We start from the raw sequence: 7,479 nt of genomic DNA, 5'->3' as shown, positions 1-7,479 counted from the left end.
GTGAAATCATCTGCACTGTCAGAACGACCTGTGTGTTGCCATTTGTAAAGCTGCTGTAAGTAAAACGAAGCTCTTGCTGTTGTAATGTGCAGGCTCCAATGGCCTTCAGAGAAACAGGACAGGAGACATTCACATGTGCAGTGCATTATATTACTGCATTATATTTTGTCGAACTGCAAATGGAGCTGGACTCCTTCTGGTACGCCTTAGTCATGTAAATGCCCATTACCCTATTGACCCTGGCCAATGCTGAAACTGCGTCAAGTCAGGTGTAGTGAGTAGGCAGATGTGGAGGTGCCCAAGTGGAGCTAGAATTCATAGTCTCTAAAGAAGGGGTGGCCAGCAGACTTGGAACAGAGTTATCTGCTTTCTGTGAAGACATGTGAGGATTTATTTTGCATGACATAGCTAGCTGATGACATAAAGACTTTAAGACTCCTTAGCCGGTTAGGGTTAGGAGTGTTGGCATGAGTAATGTCACCAATTTAGAACAAGAGCATTTCTAGAAGAAAGGGAGGTTTGGTGCAGTTAATAATGGCTAGGCCTCCTCTTGAGAAGCAAAAATGAAGTGCTAGCCATAGTATCTATCCACTGTCACCCTCATTTCCTGACCATAACCACATGCCTAAACATAATCTACAGGAAAGTAGATTTTTTAGTTTGTCTGCTACTGATGACTCCTTCCAAATTCCACTCTGCTTTGACAAAGAGACACAAAGTGACAATCAGAAAGGCCGGTTCAAAAGGACAGTCATGTTAGCAACAGCATCTTGTCAGATTTCAGGTGTAAATAATGGCATGCTCTTCCCTGAACTATGTATGCAGTTCCAGTCAGACACTGTCTCACAGCATCCTCTCTTAAGATCTGAGGAATTGCACTATCTACTGAAGACAGCCTCCTTCTTTCTTCATAAACAGGATATATTTCAGGAGTAGATGAACTAATCCCATGGATGTACTGTATCCTCATCTTGAATTATAATGGCTTTGGGATCCTTAGATTGAGAGGTGCATGAAGAAGATGGTAGGATGAGGTGTCATGACTCAGAGTGACTTGAACTTGAATGTCAGAATCCAACTATTTTCCACACTATAACCGAGGTGAGATTTGTTGGTGGGAGGATGGACTAGTGAAGCCGCAGTCCCCAACAGCTCTGCCCAACACCGTGTGCCACTTCACGCAGGAGCACTCACCTCGCTATCACCGACCCTGGCGCACAGCCAGCAGCTGTACGCTTGCCAGCACTCATTTCTCTTTAAAGTTCGATTATACCAAGTCAGGCTGGGTGTGCAGGGACTCTGGTTTTCCACACGAGGGTGCTGTCCACACTGGCAAAGGCCACACTTCAGGTTCTCCAGGAGAGCACATTCCACTCAGCACTGCACCAGAGACATCACAGGCAAGCTGAGCACCAGGCCGGGTCAGAGCTTTATTTGGACTTGTTGAACAGGATTTCAGAGGGTGACTCTTTCATAGACTATAACTCGAGGACTTGTTCAGATGTCAACACAGTATCGTCCCACTCACAATGGGCAGCTGGTGGATAAACGATTACATTTTAAAAAACCTGTTTTTCTTATTCATAAGTATATTGTAATATAAATACTAACCCATCAGAGGTTGAGCAGGCTATGTTCTAAAATGATAAGTGATCGTTAAGTACCTCAGATCCTAATTATTTCATGAAACAGCTTGAAGAAGCCTGATATTTAGAGACTGTGTGTCCATCTTTGTGTTTCAGACCCCTTTAGATGTCTCGAGGTACATATGCCCAAAAGACTGGTACCTTTTACAGCTTCAAGGGAGCACTCTCTACAGTGGGAGTGAGGGGCAGCATTCAGCACTCACAATCATGGTTCAAAATTCACCATGATTTATACAACTGATGAGGCATGGACAGGTCATATCCCTGTGCACCAGTTCAGGGCTCCTCACCAAGGCTTTGTGTTCTGAGGTGCTTTGCTGTGTGGAGCCTTGTAGGTTTGTGCTGTGCTTTGACGATGCTGCGGGTCTGTGTGCTGGTGATTATGCAGAGACTGCTCCCTCCCAAGTGGCAGGACTCATATTACACCTCTGTAACCGAGTCACAGCTAACCCAAGAAAAAAAGACACATAACGCCCTGAACACAGCCCCTTCCTTTGCTCCAGTGGTCTTAGATGTTTTTGTTTCACCCTGTGCACACACTGAAATGCGCAGATTTTTGCTCACGGAAGGCCCAATCCCAATCCTTTGGAAGTCAGTGGGAGTTTTTCATTGACGTCAGTGGGCTTTGGATCAGACCCAGAAAAGCTGGCTTTATAAATACAGACGCTGCAGGTCAAGCACCGTTTTAAGTTGGTTTCAGTGATGCCGCACGATGAGCTACAGGACCACTAGCTACACGTAGGAGCACTGGGGTCCCCCCGAGGGACTATGATATGGCCAGAGATTTCTGACATGATTGTAACTCCAGGGCCCTACTACCTCATGCAAGTATCTTCACCGACACATTTGGCCAGATACTAATCTGTTCCTGGCAACCTGGCTACTGGAGCAGAAACTGTTTTCAAGCCATCCGTCTGGTACGAGCTTGACTGTGTATTGCTTGATTGGAACGGAGCACGTAGACTAAAATGTGTAAGCAAGAAAACTACAACAAGTCACTGTATTTGTTTTAAAATTGTTAACATTTCTATCTGCACAGGTATTTATAACCATGCTTATCATAACCATGCCGACTACAGCTTTAGAAAAGTCTGGAAATGAAGAGCTGATGGACAGCATTTTAGTAAGATGAGAGAGAACATTCTTAAGTGCTCCAAGAATGCATTACAGCACACTGACAAACAATAACAGTACACATGATCTGTACTCCCAAGACTTGAAAGCAAGAATGATGGGGTGGAATTTTTTTTGGCCAATGTAACACAGGAGGACAGAATAGATCATCTTAAGGATTTTTTTTCTGGCCTTAAAATCTACACAGCTGTACCACAGTGATTCCAAAGCTGTGGTCCACAGTATTAGCTCTTTCTCATTGTTTTGACTGAAATAATATGTACTTTAACCACTGGTTTTCAACATAAAGAGCAGCTGCAATTTGCTGAAGGGCCTTTTTTTTTTTTCTTCACTTGCGAAGAAAACGCTGGGTTAAACTAAACACATTCATTGTTGGCAAAAGATGAAATGTGTAACTGCAGAAATGGATTCTAGCATCACCCACTCAGGTGTTTACAGGCTGCTATATGTCCTGCTTGATGCATGATGTTTGGATTTTAGAACATAATTGTGTGCGCATGCATTCATATGTGTATTTAAAATGTATTTTTATACAAGGGATAGAGCAGGTGCTCGGGCATGAAATTAGCAGATTTGTTGTAAAGAGCTTTAGGAGAGTAATGAAGGTAAAAGAAGAGGTTACAGGCAAAAGAAAAGGGGGGAAGCATGCATGACAAGAAAAGGAGCAGAAGTTGGTTCAGCAGGACAGTGACAGGATGGCAGTCTCTTCCATCAGACTGCAACAGGAGCAAGGGCCTCATGAAGAAGATTCACCTTATCTTTTTATCTGCAGTCATGAAAGGTGCATATAAAATAACCCTTAGGCTAGTTCATTAGCATTTCACTCTGACAGCTATAAATGGCACCGTGCAAATGGCGGTATTACGTTGCCGTGACATGTGACAGAACATGGGGTCTTTGGTGATGTTGTTGTGCCAGGACTCCATCTGTATTAGGGCTGCCGTGTCATTATGTCACCTCACACATGTCCTAGCAAGGCTGTCCCGACCAGCCCTTCTCTTCCCGGAGACGGTCCTACCCTCTGGGGGACGACGAACAGGCCAAGTTTTCCTTCGATGAGGTAACACACCCGGGCCTTCCCGTAACCACCCGTCACCTCCCGGGTGGGTTGCTCCTGGCAAGGCTCAGACAGGGCGAAACACTCCAGGGTCACCAGCACCTGCCTGTCCGCCCAAGCCCCCTCTGCGCCCCGTCCCCAGCAGGCCTGGGTGCCCCTGCTTATGGACCTCTGGCTTCGGGTGCCCACCGAAGCCCTCCCGCCTGAGGGAGACCCCGCCCCGGGGGGGCCGCAGGGCCCTCGGCTCAGGACTCTCCCACCCGCGCCGAGACCTCCCCGCGGCGGCCGCCCTGAAGCCGGGCGGCCCGGGCAGAGCTGAGCGAGGAAAGGCCCGGCCTGGCCGGCGCCGGAGGGGGGAGCAGAGCTGCGCCCGGGCCGGCGCCGCCCCGCCCCGCGGCCGCCACCGCCTCCTCGCTCCGCCCGGGGCGCGCAGGGGCCGGACGCGGCGCGGGTCTCCGGGGAGACCGGGTCGGCACCGCCCCGGCGGGGGAAGCTGGAGGTGAGGGGGCGGCAGGCGGTGGGTAAAGTGACGGCGGGAGCCCGTCGAGCTGGCGGTGCCGGGAGGGTAGGGGGGGAGTCCGGGGGCGCGGGCGGGGCGGGGGCTGCCTGAAAGGATAACGGGGGAGGCGGCAGTGACTGAGGAGGGAGGGGGTGGCGGCGCCAGGGCTGTGAGCGCTGCCGAGGGGCACGGGCTCCCCCTCGGTCTGCAGAAACCCCGGTGGGAAGGGGCTTTTCGGGAGCCAGCTCCTCATGCCGGTCCCGCCCCGGCGGAGAGGTGTTCTGAGGGGAGAGCTGCGAGGACCTGGCTCCCACCTGCCGAGGGGCACCCGGCGGGGTGGGGAAGAGGCCGGGTGGGCTCTTGGTGGCTGCGACAACCTGGAGGAGAGAAAAATCCTTCGCGCAGCTCTCTCGGAGGAGTTATCGCGCCGCTGGTACAGCGCAGCCAGATCGTATGAAATCAATACAGAACTAAAGGGTTATATTGAGCTGTCTTTGCGGTGAGGAAGGTCAGAGAAGGCGATCGTAGTGGTCCTTTTTGAGGAGCCATTCTGTCCTCCTGTAAGTAGCTCTTAGTTGAGTCTTCAGTACTTCACTCTTAACCCTTTGTATGAAAAATTATGAAATCGAGGGAGGATTTTCTTGCTGGCAGTGAAAACTTCCCAGAGAAAAGGATGGTGAAGCTGGCCACGAGACTGAAAGAATATGTTTGTGATTATGATTCTTTTTAAAAAGATTTGTGTAATGGTCAAAATTCAAGTAGTGCAAGGAAAAAAAAAATCGTCTGGGGTTAAAGTTGCCAAAAAACCCAAACCATATGCTTGATGGTGAATTCCACTTCTGGAATCGTTCAAAGACAGATCAGATGGTAGGTTTCAGGAAGCACTGGCAGTTGAGTAAGACTGATAAGTCAGGTGTCAGAGCATGAGGTGTTTCCAGGATAGATAATGGTGCTTAATGTGAAGTCAGACATCTGAATTTTAGCTAGTCACATTTGAAAATGCTTGCTCATTTATCAGCATCTAAAGGCAATTCCTTCTTTTGCAAGTGTAATGTGAAGTTTTATGAGCTAAGTTCTGCAAAAGTCAGGTGGAAGGTGTGCTTGAGAGAACAAACGTGGTGATGTTTGTCCTCCAAAGGAGCAAATCTCTCCTTCGGCCAACAGGGACAACTGGTTGTGAGATGTGAGACTGTGCTGGTGATTGATTTATCGCCAAGCTCAAGTTTATCAAGATAGTCGGGAGACTTCCAGGAGTCAGGAGACTTAAAAATGCAGAGGAGCTTTTTCATCATTTCTGTTTAATAATTAAAAAATAAAATGAAAAAGCTTTTATGTTGTTAACCTAAGGTTGTATGTTGGAAGATAAGGACTTTGCGAGTTGCTTGTGTTCAGAGCAGCAAAGAAGCTGGCAAAATTGAAAAGTGCATCTGATGTTAAGCCAAAAGTGCTTTTTATCTAGAATCAATGCTGCTGAGTGAGGAATACCTGTTCTGGGTTATTAGCTGTTACAAACTGGTGAAATTCATATAAAATATTAATTTTCTTAATCTAATTCCAATGTCATGTTAGAGTTATTAAGGAGGTAAAGCAGAGAGTAGAGATTTCTCAGCTTGATAGCTGCTTCCAGGCAAGAAGGAAGGCAAATACCTGCAATTAAAAATGATTATTACATTGTCCTTCTGTTATAGTCCACCTAAATGCACAGAAACTGGATTTACTTTTGCAGTCTGCCACACAGCTAATTCAGAGAGACTCGGCTTTTCTGTTCACATGTGGCAAAGATTAGATTCCTGCTGCCAACTCTACAGGCTGCGCTTGAGGAACTAATGCTGTATCTCAGCTCTAATCAAAATAAAAATGTGTCTTCTGAGTTGGTGCCCTTTTCCCATGTTCTTAGTGTCTGGGGAGACCCTATTCTACCAAGACAGACAGATGAATGGTGGTGCTTGGGGATGTCTGAGCTACTGCTCTTACCTCCCAGGCCTATGTAGGGGCACCGACCTATCTGAACTCTGAAGCTCTGACATTGTGTAGTCGTGCAGACATCATCATAGACTTGAAAATTCAGTTTTCTAGTATGCACTTTTGGGGCAGAAATAGAGCTAAAGAAAGCTTCTTTTTAAAATTTGTCCACTTGAGGGAGTTCCTTTTCTTCTCTTCATGAGGCCACCAGCTTGATGGAAGGCATTTTGGTTGTAGTTTTGAAGGCTACTTACAGTTTCCTGACATCATTTTGAGTGCAGAACTTAAATGGTGTCCGGTCTGAAGGAGAGCATGAGCTCTGAAGAGTCAATATCACAACAACAGCCAATTTTTTATAGACCTAGCAATGTTCAGTAAATACAAAAACAATTATATCAGTCATTCCTGCAATTGAGAATTTTTCTGAAAGGGAGCTGATGAGGATCTTTGATTATATTCATGACCCCAAGAGAACTCAAGAAACTAAAAGGTGTCAAGGAAGTCTGACTGCTTTCTGTCCTTTGAGATATATATGAGGAAAATTAATACTGTTTTTCTAAATTTTTATTCTGTATTATAACACCAGCTTCTATAATATTCTAAGCTCTTCCCTGCAGAGCTTTTTGGGAAAAAAACTGCTTTTGTGTTCACAGAGTGAGACAAATTGTTCTTTTCTGAAATGTTTACGGCAGAGAACAATACTTCACAGGCCAGGGAAGGAACTGAAAGCCTCTGTAGATCATGCATTTTAGTATTCTCTGATTCTAGGAAGCAGCATATATGGGCTCGATACACAAAAATCAAACTGCAAACCAGTTTTTTCTACTTGCGAATAGTGATTATGGTAAGTGAGTGTTTAGTCAGTACAGCTGCAGGTGGTAAGGCTGTAGCTATCTAGGCATACTTCTGAGCTTTGCCTCATTTTCTTCCAAGGTAGTTACAACCATGGGACTTCTCTTTCTGGAGGGCACTGCACACAGAACTACTATGAAAGAGTTTGGTTTGTGACCACTGCTTGCAGCAGACCAAGTGATCTAACATCTGTTCTGTAGCAGCTGGGTTGCCATGTATCCAGGTTATGATGATTTATCAAGGCTTTGGAAGCAGTTGTTTTAAACGAAAGATCTCTCGAGGAATCTTCAGACCTTAATTCACAGCCAATTTCTCTGCAAGAGAGTAAA

At 46.5% G+C, this 7,479-nt stretch overlaps 1 protein-coding gene across 3 annotated transcripts in view; it reads left to right on the top strand.

Moving 5' to 3' along the window:
• Positions 1–4,199: 4,199 nt before the first annotated feature.
• The window catches only part of LOC128148154 (ceramide synthase 4-like), a 46,710-nt gene continuing 43,430 nt past the window's right edge, over positions 4,200–7,479 (top strand). Inside the window, exon 1 of one of the 3 annotated variants that reach the window (XM_052801678.1) lies at positions 4,200–4,336. The gene's annotated coding sequence lies outside the window, so the exon portion shown is untranslated. Of the gene's footprint in view, positions 4,337–4,701; positions 4,897–7,479 lie in introns of those variants that run through there. The other 2 variants (XM_052801673.1, XM_052801674.1) reach the window with 2 other exon arrangements.

The sequence above is a fragment of the Harpia harpyja genome, chromosome 11 (assembly GCF_026419915.1).
Source record: "Harpia harpyja isolate bHarHar1 chromosome 11, bHarHar1 primary haplotype, whole genome shotgun sequence".
In the NCBI taxonomy this organism is placed as follows: Eukaryota; Metazoa; Chordata; class Aves; order Accipitriformes; family Accipitridae; genus Harpia; species Harpia harpyja.
This window is presented reverse-complemented; position numbering and strand designations above follow the sequence as displayed.